General features: G+C 38.9%; 1 protein-coding gene across 1 annotated transcript in view; it reads right to left on the bottom strand.

Annotated features, from left to right (window-relative positions):
- Window positions 1–13,727, bottom strand: part of LOC122971210 (protocadherin-15-like) — a 201,369-nt gene extending 187,642 nt beyond the window's left edge. The window contains exon 1 of the mRNA XM_044337759.1: window positions 13,662–13,727. The gene's annotated coding sequence lies outside the window, so the exon portion shown is untranslated. The remainder of the gene's footprint in view (window positions 1–13,661) is intronic.
- Window positions 13,728–20,925: the final 7,198 nt, after the last annotated feature.

Genomic DNA, 20,925 nt, shown 5'->3' with positions numbered 1-20,925 from the left:
TGAGTTTGCTGTTCACAAGAAGCATCTGCTGTGAACCATGCCTCGCAAAAAAATCTCAGTAGACTTATGATCAAGAATTGTTGATTTACATAAAGCTGGAGAGGGTTACAAATAATCTCAAAGAGTTTAGATATTCATCAGTCCACAGTGGGCGCCCACCTAAGATGACTCCAAGGACACAACACAGAATGCTCAATGAGGTAAAAAAAAGAACCAGAGTAACAGTTAAAGGCTTAGAGGAATGAGTGGAGCTGGTCAGCATCTCTGTTCATGAGTCTACCATAAGCAAATCATCATTGAACGCCTGTTCAATCATTGAACAGGCGTGGTGTCCATGACAGGACACCACACAGGAAGTCACTGCTCTCCAAAAAACATCACTGCACATCTGAAATTTGCCAAAGAGCACATTGACACTCCACAACACTACTAGGTTTTTGGACTGATGAAACTGAGGTTGACTTGTTTGGGAAGAACAAACAACACTGTGTATGGCATACAAAGGGCACTGCATACCAACATGAAAAAATCATCCTAACAGTGAAGTAAGGTGGATGGAGCATCATGATTTGGGGCAGCTTTGCTGCCTCTGGGACCGGACAGCTTGCGATCATTGAGGGGAAAATTAATGAAAAAATTAGTTCAATTCAATTCAAATTTTTTTGTATAGCACCATCTCATACAAAAGCAGTTCAACATGCTTTACATAAAAAGTAAAATAAATAAATGAATAAATAAAACAGCAAAAATGTGCAAATAAACAGAAACATCCATGCATACAGACACATAAAAAACACACATACACATATACAAACAAACATACTGCACAAATACGGTGTGATCATTTAAGAAAATGCTTGAGTGAAAAGGAAGGTCTTTAGTTTGTTTTTTACAGAACAGTGTGTTGGAGCAAGTCCAAGTTTAGCAAGCAAACTGTTCTTTTCTTTAGGTGCATAAATACTTAATGCCATCTCACCAGACTTTGAAAGTGCTCTAGGCACATGGAGGAGATTTCCACCTTGTGATTGGAGAGAGCTGGGGTTATAAACTGACAGCATGTCTGAGATGTACTGTGGAGCCAGACCAGCAAGTGCTTTGTAAACCAAAAGGAGGATTTTTAATTGTATTCTGAAAACAACAGGTAGCCAATGGAGGTTCCGGAGGACTGGAGTTATATCTTCTGATCTTTTTGTCCTGGTTAGAACTTGAGTTCTGGATAAGTTGTAATCTGTGGATGGTTTTGTTTGGAAGACCCATAAACAAAATTGCAGTAATTCAGCCTGCTCATGACAAATGCATGCATGAGTTTCTCTGAGTCAGATTGGGGATGAAAGTCTCTGATTCTAGGAATGTTTCTGAGTTTTAAAAAAGGCAACCTTGGTGATGCTGTTGATATGATCAATAAATCTGAGTTCACCATCCATGGTTACTCATAGGTTTTTAATCTGGTCACTTGTTTTTAGTGATCTGGATCAGCTGTCTCTGGGTTTTAGCACCTACACCCAAAATCTCAGTTTTCTCTTTATTCAGCTGAAGGAAGTTTGTTGCGATACAGCGGTTGATTTCTTCCAAGCAGCTGACTAGGGAGTACATGGGTTTGAAGTCATCAGTGGATAGGCTGAATAGAAGAGGACCCAGGATGGAGCCCTGCGGGACCCTGCACACTAATTTGTGTCTGTTGGAGTGGAAGTCCCCAAGTGTGACAATGAAATCTCGATTATGCAGGTAGAATTCAAACCACTGGAAAACTGTGCCAGACAGATCCACAAAGTTTTTTAGCCTTTCCAGAAGAATCCCATGACACTGTGTCGAATGCAGAGCTTAGGTCTAGGAGTATTAGGACAGAGGTTTTCTGTTGATCCTCTTGTCATTAACGTCTTTTAAAAGAGCAGTTTCTGTGCTGTGAAACATGTGGAAGCCAGACTGGAATTTATCATTAACATTTTTTATCTGTAAAATAGCATTTTAGTTGCTAATATACAGTCTTCCCTATGATCTTACTCAGGAAGATGAGGTTGGAGATCGGCCGAGTTGCTAAGTGCATTTGGATCCAGGTTGTTCTTTTTTTCAAAGAGGACTAATAGCAGTAGTTTTCATGCAATGGGGAAAGATACCAGTCTGGAGAGAACAATTTACTATTGACAGGATGTCATCTATAAAAAAATTAAAGACAGATTCAAAAAATGATGCTGGAAGTGGATCAAGGGGGCTGGTACAGGACTTAAGACGATTTATAGCATCAGTGAGATCTCTGGAGTCTACAGTGGAGGAAAGCTTGAGACCATTAGCATGCAGTAGTAGAGGTAGTTCATAGTTAGCAGGGCAACTTAGTAATTAGGATCTTGCGCCTGATGTTAAGAATTTTTTCATAAAAAAAAGATGCAAGTTCATTGCATTTGGCAGTTGAGGAAGCATCAGAAGAAACATTAGGGGCGGGGCTGATGAGTTTATCAATGGTTGAGAAAAGGTGTTTTTGATCATTTTTGAGGGTGTCAATATGAGTTGAGAAGAATTCTTTTCTGGCCTGTTTCATGCCTTAATTATAGTTCCTGAGGGTGTTTTTGAATGTTTTTGACTGTCCTGGTCAACGGGCAGTTTTGATTTTCTCCACCTCCTCTCAGCTTTTTTGCAGTCTCTTTTGAGCTGCTTTATGATCTCAGTATCTCTCCTTTACGTATGCTAGAGATTTTTTTAGATCTTAATGGTGCAGCATTATTGATACCGTCTAACAGAAGAGAATTAAAGTAATCGGCCAGGTCATCACAACTGCTGCTCTCAGATAAAGGCAACAGGGAGGTCTTTGCACTAAGAAAGTGAGTTTGAAAAGACTGCAGTGATGTTTCACAGAAGTACTGTTTTATGAAACGTCTACTGGTGATAGCTCGATCAGCAGCTAAGAGTACACTGAGGAAGACACAGTACTGGTCCGACATTGTAACATCATTGACAGCACTTACTCTAGTGTCTGTTCGGTCAAGTATGTGTCCATGCTGATGAGTTGGCTCCTTAATATGTTGGGTCAAGCGTGGAATTATTGATGTGAATGTTGAAATCACCAGAAATAATTACTTTGGTATAGTCAATACAGATATTTGATAGCTGATTTGCAAAATCCCTACTGAATTCAGAGTTGTATTTGGTGGTCAGTATATTATCAGAAGCAGGAGTGACATGTCAAACTGTAGATTAACAGCAAGACATTCAAAGCTCTGGTACTCTCCAATGAGACCTGAAGACATTTTAAAGAATCAGAGAAAATGGCTGCTACTTTCTCACCTCGTTTACCTGACTTGCAGCATGCAGAAAGTTATAATTCAGGGGTGATGCCTCATGCAGTGTGGAGAAATTATTTGTATCTAGTCATGTTACAGTAATAAAAAGGGTTTCAAGGTCATTATCCTTAATATGTACGCTGACCATAAATGACTTATTGGCCATTATCGTGGTATCTTACAGTATAATGTCAGGGTGGCTGTCCGCCAGCTGAAGCTCAGTAAAGGTTGAGTGCATAGACCGTATATACAGTTTATGGTTGAGTGATGCAGCAGGACAATGACCCTGAACATCAAAGTAAATGTACTACTGAATGGCTTCAATCAAAGATGGAGTGGCCTAGTCAGAGCCCAGACCTTAACCCAATAGAGTTGCTGTGGTATGACCTCAAGAGAGCCATTTACACCAGTCATCCTGGGAATATGGCTGAGCTGAAGCAGTTCTGTAAGGACAAATGGTCCAAAATTCCTCCTGAATGTTGTGCAGGTATAATCTGCAGCTACAGGAAGCGCTTGGTTAGGTTATTACTGCCAAAGGAGGTCCAACCAGTTATTAAATCCAAGAGTTCACTCACTTTTTCCACGAGCACTATGAATGTTTTATGGGTGTGCTCAATAAATACACAAAATATTATAATTTTTGTGTGTTATTAGCTTAAACACATTGTGTTTGTCTATACTTGTGACTTAAATGAAGATCAGATCATATTTTATGAACAATTAATGCAGAAAAACAGGTAATTCCAAAGGGTTCACATACTTTTTCTTGCCACTGTATTTGCCTACCACTGTATTAGAGCCAATTTTATAGACCCCAGAGAAATTCCATTTCCACTTTTGGCAATCAAATGAAAAAATAAAAATGAGCCAAATGAACATTGATAGTTTTAAGATGGGAAAATTAAATAAGCTAGAAAGATCGTTTATTTAGTATGAACAGCTCTGTTTGTGTTACGTTACATGTGTATAAATACGGATTTCATGGATTTTGAACTGACCACAATCACTAAACCTTGTTTGTGGATTAATAACAGTGGGGTAGCACTACTTGACCCCATGGTTAACTGTTACTGAACTACCACTTGGTTTATCACAAAGAGTAAAAGCAGCATGTTTAAAAACAGAAAGAAGAAAGAAAGTCCACCATGTTGCCGAGCTGGGCTAGACATGTATATTTCCCAAAAGTAGCAGAGAAAGTTAGTAAGTCTATGAGTGTGAAACTATTTTAAGCTTCCAGTGATCCAGTTTTAACTTTTCTAGAAGCAAATTTGGTTGCTGAGCAATATTTAGCCAACTTGTCTGCTCAGTGTTAAGGGAGAGTGAGTGAAAGACAGACAGGGAGGGCTAGAGAGAGGGGGAGAGATGGTGGAATCAGTTTGATGCCAAGAGCTGTCCGTTGACCCTGATTAAATGCCTCCCTTAACTCACTGGGACCACTGATAAGACCAAGGCACTCTGGGCGGTGTGCGTGTTATGTGTGTGTATGTTCAGGAGCCAGAGCAGGAGATAAAGTGTGTCTACACATGTGCACGTACAAGCCTGTGTGTGTGTGTGTCCCAACACCAATTCTCCTGTGTAAACATGCTGACCTGGCACAACACCAGTAGACACTTTGAAGTTGGCAATAGCCACTGTAATCTCCTTCCCTCTTTCTCTCTCTCTCCCGCTCTCACATACATATACATCCCCACACATGCTGAGCCAGAGGCGAGACTTAACACTGGCAACCTTCTGTGGCTTAGCATGTGGCCACTAACACACAGACACCCACACACACTCACACAAATACTCTTCCATTGTTACAGACAATTGCATCCTCTGTCTCCTGCACAGAGAGAGAAGACAATAAATTATCTCACACACAAATGCACAAAATCACTGACTCTCACGCATACAGTAGCCCTTTATTTTTGTTGTATTTATGCCACCTATAATGCAATTTTCTGCTGACAGTTACGTGTGAGGGTTTGTGTGCGTTTATGTAAAAGTGCCGACCACTCTGGAGTGTATAACACTACAGCCACAGAGCATCTTCAGGTCTTAAATCAGACACACTGACTTCCTGGCACAATCATCTCTAAATGCACTGACAGACTGAGTTTTGTGGGAGTCAGCATTAATATACAGTTTATGTCAATGTGCTGAGACAAACACACATCTTTTCCTAATAGTACAACATGCTGTATCTTGTAAAAATGCTCTACAGAAACAGAAAGTCATTTTCAACCTAATTATGTGTCACATTTGTGACATTTGTAGTATTTGTAATCACTCAACAGAAAAGTTGAAACAACATGGAATGGACAATACAGAGTTAAGCTTGGAGGGTGATGATTTTCTGGCTACTGTACCTGTGTAAAAGAAAAATGAAAAGTATTACTAATGCCTACAGCTATCTTTAAGGGGTCGATTCACCAAAATATTAGTCAGTTTCTATGACAACTGTTAACAGCATGTTCTGTGGATTATCCAGAAGAATTGGGACACTGAACTTGAAAGAGATGTTGTTGTTGATTTTTTTAAGCTGCATTAATCAGTATTTTGGGCCACTTGGGGACAGAACTCTGCAACAAGCTAAAAACCACACGTGTGACATACCTTTATAGAGTACTGGCCTTGTAAAGTTGATGGGCTAACATGTTAGAAAAATATTGTCTGTTTACACATTCAACAGATGTGTAGCAACATTATCATTCATTTGGAGTTGTGTTTCTGGTGACCTGTCAAATGGAAGTCCAGTCTTCACTGATTTGATCTTTACTAACTCCTGACAAAAATATCTTTAGCTGTTAAACGTTGCACTATATTGACCAGCTAGTCGCTTTGTCTGCTATTTGGTGCTGGGTAGTTTGTATTTAGCGGGTTTATCAGAGCTTTACCACTGAGCTGCCTGCTGCATCTGGAAACTAAGTTGATGACAGTGGTGGGAGTGACCAAGACCAAAACAGTAAAGGTGCAGGCTGAAAAACCAAAAAAATGAGCTGAAAGATTCTAAAACAGTCAACTTATCACCCAACTGTGGAACCTAATGATATTTTTTTCACTACGAGGGGCACTTATCACATTACACATAGTCATTTGACCAGTTGTTCATATATAAATGAATGATTATTTGCAGCTTTAAATGTAACTTTTGAATGATGTGAGCACCAAAAATGAAATTTCATTCACTTCCATTGTACTGGGGTTGCAGCCAGCAGAAATCTAAGATATGGATATTTCAAAACCTGGGCAAATACAACCCAGAGTAACAACATTACTGGATACCACTAGAAGTAAGAGAGAAAATATTTTATAATCAAGGTGAACTCACGATTTAATGTAACCAGGTACTATGTCTATTCCTTGGTCACACTCCTTGGATAGGGGTCTTGTGCTGTATGTGGGCTGTATGTGTGTGTGACATTTGTTTTGTTTCACTATTTACTGGAACATATCAGTAATTGAACTGTTATATTCCTGTCACCCCACAGTGCCGTTCACCTGACAGTCAACACTTCCTGTTACAATAAAAATGTACAAAATGTTCCTGCAATGCAGCTCATACACAGAAATGAATAACATTATTTAAGCAGAAAGTTGCACACAATTTTCACTTGGTCTGTTGGCAAATAAGATGACACATTTCTGACCCCAAATAACCACAGTAGCTGTGGTGATTTTTTTTTAAAGGTGGAAAAAAAAGCTGCCTTAGGTGGCTGCAACATTGGTGAAAGCATGCTACTTCATTGCCTCATTGCCCATTGGTTATGTCCCACTTTTACATTCCCAGCCACACTTGAAAAATCGCAATTGCACCAACTGTTGTTGGCTATGTATCATTACCTGAATATGTCAATTTATGAGTGAGCATCCACAGTGGAGATGGTGAAGCTACACATGACAAATGTAGTACCATGTTATAATGTGTCTTCGACTAATTCTTTCTTATTTGGGTCCAGGACTGAAGAGGTTTAGGAGCCCTGATCAGATAGAAAGCTACTTACTGTAGGGTATTAAACTGGGGCAGGGGTTCTCAGAACTTTTACCACACAGGATTAAAATTGAGATCATTTAATCTCACCCTGGGACTCAGGCACATTAATAATCTCCTCCTTTTAGAAGAACAGTGCTTCAGCCTTTAGCCTTTTTTTGTCATTTTAAGCATTTACATACACTGAAATGAAATTTGTCCTCTGCATTTGACCCATCCTATACACTAGGAGCATTGGGAAGCCATAGTGGACACCTGGGGAAGCAACTTGGGTATCAGTGTCTTGCTCAAGGACACTTCAACACATTGACAGGGAGAGCCAGGGAACTAAGCCACCAACCCTACGGTTAATGGACGACCTGCTCTACTTCCTGAGCCACAGCCGCCTTTGTAGAGGTACCCACCACAAACAACCAAAAACTAATTTTCAGCCCAGTTTTAGAAACTATACAGGTCTAAGGAAATGAAAATGTGGAGTAGGATGAGGTGTAGACTGGTAAATTGACACGTTTTTAATATGTGTCCTTATTTCCTTTTATGACAAAGTCAACGTAAATTGCTTTGTTGACTTTCTTTATTTTTCACCTAACCACTCTCTTCATTATTTGTTCTTATTTTGCTTGTTATAATTATATAAAGTGGTTGCTCACTGTGCATAATTCAATAAAATTAGTAATGCCCTTCATAAGTAATAAACAGAATAAAAATTTGGTCACAAAGAAAATAAGTTAGGCAGCTCTTGCTGATTTGCCTCTTTCTTTCTCCTGCCTGGGTTGCCAGATATGCGGATTCCAGGCAGTGTTTTGGCCAGCAGGCAGATAATCTTGTTAGGAACAATTAACTCGGTTGTATTGTTGAATGTAAACTCAATCCCTCACACAGAAGCATTCAAAACAGCACCTGGCACCACAACCAACAAATGCCATCAAAATGTCAATGAAGATCAACACTCCTGCACTGAAGTTGCAACATGAAAGTCAAAGTCATTCAAAACTGCACCCTGTGGTGACTATATACGAAAATAAACTAAACTTGTGTTTTCAGATGCACAGATGGTGTAAGTAACCTCTATCTGTCTTGGTATGAAGATAATGACAATCACAGAGAAAACTCTCATCATTTTATCATGTTGGCCACCAGGTTGGATTTTTTCCAAAGTGATCTTGATTGCTTCAAACATCAAACAGGATGAGGACACTGTTCTTCCAGCACAACATCATAAAACCTTTTAGTTTCATGCAGCGGTGGATGATTGGCTAATAGCACTATAGAGAACAAAAAACATGTTTGTGATGTTTAATAATGTCAAAGAAAAAAGACAAATAATAGGCATATTGTTAGTTGTGTCTGTGTAAGTTCCTTTCAAATGGTAGGTCATGATGTTTACTTGAGTGGAAATTAGGTTAATATGACCTCAAAAATCATGTATTTGAGTTTCACCGCTTGTTCTTTCATCTGACAGGAACACAGTTAATAAACCCACAGAATATATCCTTAGTTCCAAAGCAGCTAGAGTTGTTCACAGAGGCATGACTAACTCATTAGGATGTGTCATGACAACTTGTTGTGAGTATTAAGTCAAATATATACCTCCCAGCACAGGTATAACAACACTGATTGGAAACGTCTGAAAGAAGCATTCAAAATTATGATACGAGTTGAACAAAGTGTAGAAAATTACAAGCTTTCGAAATCAAGGGGTGTATTCAGAAATGCACACAGGAAAAACAGTAGTTTGTAGAAATGAAAAGAAAAAAAAGGGGTCCCAATCCATTGTAAATGCACAGGAGCGGGGTAGCACATTTGCAAAATCCCTATTAATAAGAATAAAGATGAGATGGAGAACATATGCTCTTGATATAGCGAAGAATTCGCCAATACCTAGGAGGATAACACTGTCTACTCTTATCCTTAGATAGAAATGGAAGAACTCAGCTGTAGCCTGCTATCTGTCAGGAACAAGAATAGTTAGCCTTGCTCACATGAGTGTGGCTAATTCACTATGACATCTTTCTAATAAGTAGTGTGGCCACTGGGAGGATGGAACCAAATGCAGAAAGTACAGATATCACCGGTGGTGAGAAAGTAAATGTGTTTTACTTCATAAGTAAATGTTTTTTATACAGTTTCAGTGAGTATAGTTGGATCTGTTGATGCTATTAAAAATAGGTGTGAGCATTGGTAATTAGGATAAAACAAGACGCTCCAAAACAAACTGCAACAATCATGTTGGTTTCTATAACAGTTATTGCTGTTATGTTCAAAGAAAGATAAAAATCATGATGCAGTAACAGCAATTGTCTCATAAAACAGTCCTATCTGATTTATTTTGAAAGGAGTACATAGAGCCTGCATTCATGTAATAAGCATCTAGTCTGAGGAGAGCTGTGAATCAGATATAAAAAGTGAATCAACCATTGCTTAAAGCATTTTAATTTGTCACATAAAATGTCAACTATGTCAACTTTACTAAATAAATGCTGATGATTTGTAAGGCTTTCTATTGTTTCACGCCAGATAGGCAAATAGAGAATTGTGTCAGAATTGTGTCATCCAATAAAGTGGCATCAGATTTTGAGGCAATGCAGCCATACCCTCCCATTATTACCCAAATTTTGGACCTGAACCCAAACAGAGCTGCATACACTGTCATGAGTCAAAGTCAAAATGTCTCTATGATGAACCCATCTGGGGTTTTTGAGACACTCCCTTAAAGTTTTGACTGCAACTGTGGTTGCAGTGTGAATTTCACATACAACTGCCATGAAAAATCATGATTTTGTGGTCACATATGGTCACAGTTTTTCACTAGTGTCAGTAGGGCGCGTGGTGACTGTAACAAAACCTGAGCAAGGTTCCACGGCCATGCCAAGCTCCTGGAAACCAGGATCATCAGTAAGCCCTGTCTGTGGCCCTGTTTGGCCCCAGTGAAGAAACCACACCACTCCAGTCTCACGACAGTAATAATAAGCAAATTCAGGCATATTTATTAGCCCATATTTGTACTATATTTGTAAACTAATAACATCTTTTTTCCTTTTTTGTATTGTATAGAGAGTTTCAGTACCTTCAGAGGACCAAGGTACTATCAAATTATCCTGTTTAAATAACAAAGACATCTTAATTTAGCAATGATTAGAGCTAGTTTACTTTCTTGTTAGTTTGCACATGTAGCTGACTCTCCAGATAGTGGTAGCTACCTTTATAGCCAAACATTGAATCTTTCCATATTTCTGAGATCCATTTGTTTCATTTTTACTGAATCATATCTATGAAATACATCTTGTTACTATAGGACAGATTCTGTATTGATTTTATAATAGCTAGACTCAAAATTTTGACATTTTAATGCATTTAATGGCTTGGGATGCTCTTGTGGTAATTTTCTGTATGCATTATATTGTGAAAAGACTGCAGAAAAAAGAGGAAGAAACTGTCAAATTTGGAGGCATGACTTTCTGTCCTTAAATGTTATCTGATACTTTTATTTAAGACATGCAACATTCATTTCAAAATAACAGACAACAGAAAAACATTTAGGAACAGTGTGACTAAAGCAGCGTGGTTTAATAGTGGATCCTGAGATTCAGATTACAGGAGGTAACCCTGCTAAGGGTTCTCTTTATTTCCACTGGGATAAAATAAAGAGTATCAATTATTGCCAAATGTAAGATTATAATCCTGCACTATTATTGCAAAAACAACTCTCTGTGGTGCTCATACCTCATGCCAAGTTCTCACTCTGGTGTGTACATGTGTAAGAACTTCTGTATACTCAGAATTTAGACCCAATCTTACTTTCAAGGGTTTTTCAAAAGATATTTGATTTGTCATGAGTGTCAGAGTTTAGTCGATGTTGTTAGATTACAGTGTGTCAACAAGTTTTTCAGAAACTCAGAAGATACTTTTCCCATCAGCATCAGAGTTAAGTAGAATTAGTAGAATATAGTCTAGGGGTGTGCCTGAATACAAATACGTTATTTGGCAAAGCACAAATAGTGAGTTTTTATGAACATTTATTTTGTACAAATATTTTAAGAAATTATTTGTTTTCGGGAAGAAAAAAAAAAGCTAAATACCAGCGCGCAGGGCACTGTGCTGTCTCTGTGAGGTCTGTCTGTGTATTAGCAATGCACTTAATTTTAGCTCAGTAGTCAGTGCAGTCGAGACCTGGTGTGGGGACCTCCTTCGTAAGATATTTATACTTATACTTATTTTAACACTTTAATATCCTAAAATTAAAAGCGTAATAAAAACAAAAACTGTATTTTTACACTTATTTCCACTTTTACTAAAATACAATTACAAATATAAATTATACTGCCTCAACAAATATAGCTACAAACACAAATACTGGACTCTCTGCACATCCCTACTATAGTCATGGAAGTACTTGGGTTTGTGTACCAAGGAACCTTTGTGCAGGACTAATTGTAAGACATGATGCCAAAATAAAGTAAAAATTACGTTTTTCTAATTTAATAATGCTTTTTAGGTGATTTTAGGTGATTTTATCCAGACCTGAGTACCATCAGTGAAAAGGCCACTAGCAAGTAGGTTAGTTAGTAAACTAACATCAAAGACAGTGTGCTCTGATAAAATATAGATTTTTTCCACATCAGGTAAAGAAGCACAGTGACTTTATTTTTTCACTAAAGATAAATAATGCATTAACTCATTAATTAAATGAACAAACAAATATATATTTTACCACAGTAAAACATCACTTCACAGACAATCTCGCGCTTTGAAAAGGCAAGGACTTAGCTGCAGGTATTTAAATCGAAGTCTTGGTGCCTCTGTCATCCAGCATGACTAACAGGATTTGACATGGTGACGAGTGGACGGCTCCCAGGTTCACAAAACACATTCTGTCTGTCTGACCCCTCTCCATACACACACACACATACATGCGCTCAAACACACACACACACACACACACACACACACACACACACACACACACACACACACACACACACACACACATACTCACACACAAATAAGCAATGGCACATAATCCAATGGGTATTGGACACTCAAATGCAGACTCTCTATGCTTCACCATAACACACAATATTCAGTCACGTGTTTGTCATTACCAGCCACCTAGCACTAAATAGCTCTGTACCTGTTTATACAAGCCACTTTCACACATGACTGAGCAAAGACTCAAATTATATAAAGGGCTCCTGTGTTGACACCCAGATCAGGATAAAGTTGGCATGGGTGATGCGTGACCAATACTGTCGGAGCCTCTACAAATCAACAAAAAACAAAAACAAAAAAAGCAACATCTTTTACCTGTTACACCTGCTTTACATCACCTACCCAACTACCCCCCCCCCCCCCCCCCCCCCCTCCCCTCCCCGCCCACCTCTTGTCACCTTTGACTTTCTCCCCTCACTAGCTCGCTCTGTATTGAAGAGGCGACAGCTTGCCGTAATTTAAAGTAATCGGATGACTCTCTCTCTCTCCCTTTATAATCCGAGACACAGGCTGCTGTGAGGTAACCTGCTTTTTAACAGGACCAGTGCACGACTCCTCTACTGTCTACTTGTTGAAAACATACTATCCTCTTGGTATTTCAGCTGAGGTGGAGGTGATCAATTGCAAGCCAGCCCTGGGGGGAGGGGGGGGGGGGGGGGATGAAATTGCTGCTCAATTACAAGAGAAAAAAAATTGACCACTCATGTAACCTATTACAGTAAAACCAGTAGGAATGGAGGAGGCTGAGCATAAACTTAGCACAGTTTATCAAATGTAACATCACACACAAAAATTCTATATTAACTGTATGGGATACGGATGCACTTGCAGCCAGGATGGTGCAGGTTACAAGAAAAAAATGACTTAAATTCACGTTTTATTATCATGATCACTGATAACTAATATCTATGAAATAAATTAAAGCTGCATGTTGCATATAAATGTGCTGACTTGTCTTGAATTAATTCCAGTCGACGTCAATTTACTAAACCAGCACCAATAATCTCCTCAGCCTGTTTCAGCACCATGGACAGCGAATTCTCCCTTTCTGCCCTAAATGCATTAAAGAAAGCTCCAACTTGTCGTATTCCAACCACAGTACTGTAGTCAATACTGTAATGCAGAAAGCGTGTAGAGTTTTTCAGAGCATGTGTTAGCAGCTACAGTCTATCTGTCTTTTCTTCTATTTCAGTCAGAGGGACAGCGTTTTCTTTCCGCACACATCCAAACTGCCCCACATTTCTACCGAAAAAGAATAAACACCCCGCAGAGGAGTATGAACAAGAAATAGTGAAGAAATAACACAACCAGAAGCAGATAAAAGAAATCCAATGCATGTGCGCCTTTAGATCACCAAACTTAAACCAGGCTTATTATAAGTCCAAATATTCTAGAGCTGTTTCATTAAATAATACAACATGACTTACCGTGTTATCCCCGTTGAAGCCATATGTTTAACACACAAATCTACTTTTCCACACACTGTTGCCGTCTCTGGGCCGCGGTAAAACACAGCCCGAAGAGAAAATCCAGGAAATAACATCCACACAACTCATCCACCCGCCTGACCAAACACCGACCCCACTTTTGGGGGCGGGGGAGGGGGAAATACCGCTGTCTGCGCCTTCAAACCGCGGAAAAAAATGAGTAGTTTCTTTAAGAATTCAAGTCACAAAAAAGATGACTGTCTTCATGCAACTGAAAAAAAAATACTATTCTTCCTCTCCTCTAGTCTTCTTTTAGTTTGAGTCTCTAGTGCGGGACTTACAGGGTAACTAGAGCTTTGTAGGAGAGAGACAGAGTAACAGTATATCTCCTCTAGTGTTCCCCCTTGCTTTCTCAACCAGAGAGGGAGAGAGAGAGAGGGAGGGAGGGGGAGACAGACAGACCTAGAGACATGAGCTGAAGGAAAAGAGAGAGAGAGAAAGAGAGAGAGAGAGAGAGAGGCGATGCGGAGTCAGAAAGGGAGGTTTTTTTGTGTTAAGGTAGCCGTGCATTTACCGCAGGAGCAGCAAGTTGCAGCGGAGACGGTGATCGGTGCACCATCGTAATCTAATTATGTCCACGGCAAAAGGCGCACGGATTACCGGGTGGTTGCTTTGCTATGTTCCGCTCTGCTCTCCTCTTTGCGCCCCATGGCGGAGAGAGTAGTATATGGGGCACTGTGACTGTAGGCTGTCTTATCAAATTTTAACTCGTCAGTATCCACTCACACGCATGTCAGTAAAAGTTAGGAGCATCAAATATACAGTCAGACCTTCACCGCTCTTTAAAGTGACACGAAAAGCACAATAAACGCACCTCTTCTTCACTATATTGCAAAAAAAAATAATAAAATAAAATACCATTGTTGCCACAGGTGCACCATGCAGAAGCAAAAGGGTGCATCACACAGTATGGTGCACGATCAGGAGACTCATTGTGAAAGTGAGAGAGGAAAGATGAGAAGATGATGTGGTAAATGATTTGGACACAGCACAATTATCACTATTCTTTGGAGCACTACAGCAGCTCGGTTTTTCAGTAGTTTGGGAGATTGAGATGCAGCTATGCCGGATGTTTCGGTTTGGGATTAACTGTTCCTGCATGCTTATTTCACTGCTGAAATTCTTACAGAGAGAAGTCGCCTATCAGGCTTGCTGAAATTTCTTGGTCACTTCTCTTCAGTGGTAGCTTACTTTACATTTCTCTCTGCTGAATATGGACATGTAGCTGGGGTACTGCAGATATCTTAATAGCTGTTAAAACAGTAATCCTACAATGAATATTCAAACCTCATAAGAAAAAATAAATGGAGTCCATCCAAGCTCAGAGTGAGAGAGAGGCAGGGTGGATGGTGGAGGTAGAAATACTAATAGTAGTTCTAAATGTACTAAAAATTATGCAGAATGTATGTGTTTCATCATATTTTATAAGAGGACCATGCAGTATGTTTTGTATGTAAAATCTATGTAAAGTAACCAGTAATGAAGTAAGTGTAGTGGAGTAAAAATATTACATTTTGAAATGTAGTGAAGGTGTATCCAGAAGCAGAGAATGTAAATACTAGTGTAAAAAGTACCTTAAATAGACAGACAACTATTCACATTTAGGATTTCTAATTCACCTGACCTGCTTGTCTTTGTACACAGAAAGAACTCTATATAGAAACCCATACAGGACTTCTCACTATACTGAGAAGACAGCACTCTTGTACAGCCCAAAATTGTATTAGCTTTAATATAAAACTACTATATCTATAGTTAAATCGCTTGGTTGACAATCATGGATAAAAGGCTAATAAATTCATGAACAGTAGAAAAATATCAAATGTATTGTTTCTACAAATAATTCAGAAGATGTAATCAGTCTATAGGCACAGTGGGGGGACACAGAATGCACACTGGCATCACAGCCAGCAACTTTCAAAATTATCACTTTGAATATGTAGATTATAGGAGCGAAACTGAACTCCTGCAAAGACTCTGTAAAATTTGAATATCCATCTTCAGTGTGGGTTAATCTCAGTGGGAAACTTGTGTGTAATCCTCTGGTGCTCTTCGCACCTTTTTATAAAAAGATTTTTCTCAGCTTGCTGATCTGCTCACTGTTTGTTTTGAAAAGAGAGGCAACTGCACAAGGGTTATTTATTTTGTGAGCCATTCTATTTCCCTAAACTACATATTGGCACTTAAAATTGAAAATATATCAACAAAGCAGTAGAAATATGCTACCAGACAAGGCAATAATGGTAAAGATTAATTTAATTTACTTAATGTCCATTCTGTAAGCCTATGGTAGATTGGAAGAAGAGGTCCTAAAACTAAGTAATCCTTCACCCAATTTGCTTTGAGTCAAGTCATCCGGCTTTACTTCCACATCCATTTGGCTATGGGTCATCAAAAAGTTGAAGTATCAGCCAAATGAGTATTATGCCAAATGTAGCTCCCTAAATTCTCAGCAGCTGAGTTTATGATTACCAGAAGAAAAGGAGACTTAAATCAATTCCAATTGTAAGTAAAGGATGATGCAACTCGCTCAAATATGGTTGTAAAATAATAGTCATGATATGTTTGTGTCTCCTGCTAACCTATAAAAGTTAGGTTTGCTAGCAGAGAGCAAAATATAATAGCAATATAAATAAAGATGTCAGGTCAGTTAATGGCCTTTCTTTAAAGGAACCAAACAGTTTTAGGGGTAAGAATGTTACATTTTGGATCTCAGGAGTTGTCATAAATTGGGCAGAAAGTGGTGCCAAGTGGGACTTTAGAGGGATACTGACCATGTTAAAGTAGAAACACAATGCTACGGGTACCATTTCTCTTCTTTAACTAAGATGTGTCATCTGCAAATAGGCAAAAAGTTCTCCATTTCCCAGCATTCAAAATCTCAAAATGATGCAGCCTAAAGTGCTTTGCAGCAGTCAAGAATGAGGCTAGCTCTAATAATACAGCACAGCCACAACTGTTATCATCCACGGCTTTATCTTTTGCCAATAAAAAATGTGATTGGAAGAATGATAGCCAGTAGAAGACCATCTGCTCTATGATATTACAGTGCATCTAGTAATTGCTTTCTTTATTTTGTAATTTGATGGCAAAGCTCAGATATGATGGATGAAGGCAGAGAGTCAGACCCTGTGTCCCTTTGAACCTACAGTACCTGTCTCTCCATCTGCTCTGTGGGATTATAGTTTCGTTACTGTACCTGACTGCAGTTACTGTATTTGATACACAATCCAGCAATTAACATAACAACTTTATCTACTGTACACTGAGTAAAAGGAAATGTAAATTAAATGTTCCTCTTTGTTACAAATTGATCTGGGCAATCGTAATGGTTACTCTAATTTGAAATCTGATTACATAATCAAAGGATTGGAATAACTACCAGTAAAAGGGTTTTCAGGCGGAGGGCCAGGCCAATTATAGCCCCTATACCACTGTGATCTTACCTGTGTGTCCATCTGCTCTGCTCTGCTCTGTGGGATTACACCAAATCCTATTGAGCTTTGGGAATGGCAGCCAAGATCAGTAGGCCTGAACTAATCATGACAAACCACTAGTACAAGAAAGGTTTGTCTTTTCCAACAAAGCACAAGATGGATAAAGGAGAATTATCATTCAGTGATTATTAATGCTCATCTGAGCCAGTACAATTAGTAGATGGCAACGACGGAATATCTCATAATGGTATTATGGAAATAAAAAGTAGTACAGTTTGAGGCACAAAGCAAAAGAGTCTGGTGGCTCAAGATACCATCACATAACATAATATTATTGATCCATGAAGGTGAAATTCTCTTTCCACTTGCTTGGCTCCACAGGGAATAGAGACACTGCAGTGCAGAACTCAGTTACACAAGAAGGTAGAAAGTTTTCATTTATTTTTTTTTTTTTAAATGTTCTTCTCATATCGACTCGCTCTTTCTCTCATTTGACCCTACATTTTACTCAGTTTTTTTTAAGTCTTTTAAAATCAATGCAAGACAAGGTAAAGACAAACAAAACAGAATAATTTTTAGATTTAGATAAAGAGCGTGAACTAAGTCAGCCTCATTCAAAATTTCTCCTATTTTTGCCAAGGTGATTGACTGAGCGGACTGACTGAGGTTTGTGGAGGTGAATCCATAGTATTTCCCTTTTCACATTGGACAAGAGTCCCCAGTGTAATTACAACATGTGATGCTATTGGGCCCAAAAAGACTTTTTCCCATAGTCTTACATTGTGAAAGAGACGTCTGTAAATCAGTGGATACATTTTTTTGAGCATCACAACCACCGCAAAATGACTTGTTTCATTATCAGAATTCCATTCATTTGGTTTGATCACATTTTGAAAGTCTAGATGTGGAAGACATGAAAACAACATTGTTCTTGTCTTGTAAAGAGTTAGTTAGTCCTAGTATTGCAAGTATGATGTAAAATAGCAGTTTGATTTATGCTCTATATGTCATATTTCATGTTTCACTTGTAACTTTACAAGAGAAAAGGCTTTTTTGACAGACCTGCTGACATCACACTACTCTTCATAAAGAAGCAGCCAGGACTAGCTTCCAAACAGTACAGATATGCTACACAGGGGATAGCTGGACATGCTAATGTTTGCAGCCTACATTAGAGCACATAAACATGCAGTGTAATCCATTCCTTACAATTTTGGTTTTTGAAAGGCAAAAAACAAAACAAAAAAGACATGAACCTCCATCACACCATGTACAGCATTGCAGTATGTGGAGGAATCCAAAGCTTGACAGACCTGTTGTGCTTAGTTGTGGGCTCTTTCATGCAGAGATCCCACATTATAGCCGTAAAGAAGATCCGTCATTAAGCCGCCTTTGCTTTTTTACAGTGAACCAAACAAAGCCGGCATAATACCACCCCCGTGTGTGCTTTTATATTACATGCTGGCTTTCTGGATTCAGAGGTGTGACGTGTAACCCAACAGCATCAGCTCCCTGTCAGCTCCCTGTCCCACCGTGCCGGCTGTCCCTTTTACATAGATGTTGATCCTGCTCTGTGACTAACTCTGTAGCTGACTTATTGGCAGAGCAACTCTGCCCCCCTATTCCATGTCTGTACCTTTTATACAAAACAGCAAGGCAGAAAAAAGGCGCAGCATTCCCACCTTGAACAGGCTGTGTAAAAGGGGCTTATGTTTGTTGACCAATTGCTATTCAGGGGAGGAGTTTAGCAAACAGTCACACAGTGAAACGGTTACATCCTGAAAAACCTCTGAAGAACAGTCTTTTGAGAGTGTGCATTGCCCTGTATTAAATGACTGAAGTCAACCAGCTCTTTTTTTATATGAATCTATGAGAAACAAAAATGTAATGATCATTGCTGTCAGCACAGGTTTTATAATCTGTATTCTGTTTGATAATAGCAGAGGCAGAAAAGGACTTGTTCATCAATGAAATCAAATAAAAAATGTTAAGAGAGAGAGCAGGAGACAATTACAAAGACAGAAAGTGGGAGATAAACACAGAAAAAGAGAGAAAATGGAAGATAAAAGTAGAGCAACATGAAAGGGAACACTATATTTATTCTGCCAGTCGCCATTAAATCCATCTAGCGTTGGAGCCCTTCCTAGTTCATTTGGTAGAGCAGATGTTAATAGCTTAACAGGGCTAGGCAGTAAGTGTTTAATTAGGTCTGGGAAAAATGATTTATTCAACACATCTGGGCCCATAAAATAACACTCTCTGGACTCTGTTCTTTATGACTCCCAGGCTGGATTCACTCCCTAACTTGAAAATATAACTGCCTGGTGTAGCCTGAGCTTTCAGTCTTGACAAGCAGAATCCTTTATAAACACTGTCTGTGTCCTGTAGTGATGTCATTTCTCCTGAAGGGAGTTGAAAACAACTGCACCTAGTGGGAGGAAGAGGCACAGGAGGGGGTGTGTCACTGACAATCAAGCACTGCACAGTTTTAGTGTTGAGGATTACTGGGATTTGCCTGCCTGCTCAGACCATGGTGCTAAGTAAAGTTCTGCCCTTTTATAAGCAATGGCTTGTGGCTTTGATATTTCACTCATGCAGGAATAAAGATGACACATTTTTTCTCTGGCAATTTACATGTGTAGCTGTGGTGAGAATGTTCCCACCATCAAGTGAATGACCACTTGATGGTGGCCACTTACTGTATACATAACAGGGATTGACTGGTGGATGCCAACTTCCGCTGGCTTTTTTCCTGATACATTGAACTGCTTTCCACATAGGACTGTAGTTTCTTTTGCACAGGAAAAGCACATGTTTCATTTAATTTAAGGTAATTTATGATGTGCAATATTTTGCTGTATCTATTCTGCACAAGCACATCAGTTTTGTGGCAGATCTTCAACATAAAATTATCATATTTTTATACTGCCATGGCACACAATGTGTTGTTTTGAAAGGAAAGTTTAACAGGTTCTTCATTGGCCATGGTTTATGACAGCTGCTACACACATATTGTGGTTCTCCAAACTCAAGATCATAGTTTCACTGTGAGATCTGGCCAAAAAAACTCCCATTAATTAGCAACCACAGCCTCTGTTCTCACACCATTCACCCTCTGAATAGGATTTACACCACATGGCACTGGTTAAACAGTTGACTCTGCTGTCTCAATAGGGTTTCAAAGGACACCAACCAGCCAATCAGAATGGGTATTTTTATGGCCTTGGTTTGAAGAATAATGAGAAATTCTTACCACTGTTGGTAACCCCCAACTGCTTGGAAATTATATAAAAGCCTTGGCCTTCAGTTGAATAAACCCATACAGTCATTCTGTTCTGCACACATCAAACTAGTTATATATATATATATATATATATATATACATACACACACACACACACACACACACACACACACACATATATATATATATATATATATATATATATATATATATATATATATATATATATATTGATTTTAACTGTTACTATTATAATTTCTTTACTTATTGCCCATGATGATGTGAATCATTGGACTTCAGTAACTTGACTGTCCACAAACAAATAAATGGACATTATTGCCTTTGGCTGCATATTTGTGATGCTGTATATCTGCATCTTGCCAATCTGCACTTTCAGATTAACAATGTTTCTGGTTAAACTGGTGTGCACTCTCTCCTCTCAATTTGGGGAGTAATTTTCTTAATGCACAACTGTGATTGGCATATCTGCTTATTAAAAGTTATGAGAAGAGGAACGTGACTG

Source organism: Thunnus albacares, chromosome 20 (assembly GCF_914725855.1).
Source record: "Thunnus albacares chromosome 20, fThuAlb1.1, whole genome shotgun sequence".
In the NCBI taxonomy this organism is placed as follows: domain Eukaryota; kingdom Metazoa; phylum Chordata; class Actinopteri; order Scombriformes; family Scombridae; genus Thunnus; species Thunnus albacares.
Note: the sequence above shows the minus strand (reverse complement) of the source record. Positions and strands in the feature narration are given on the sequence as shown.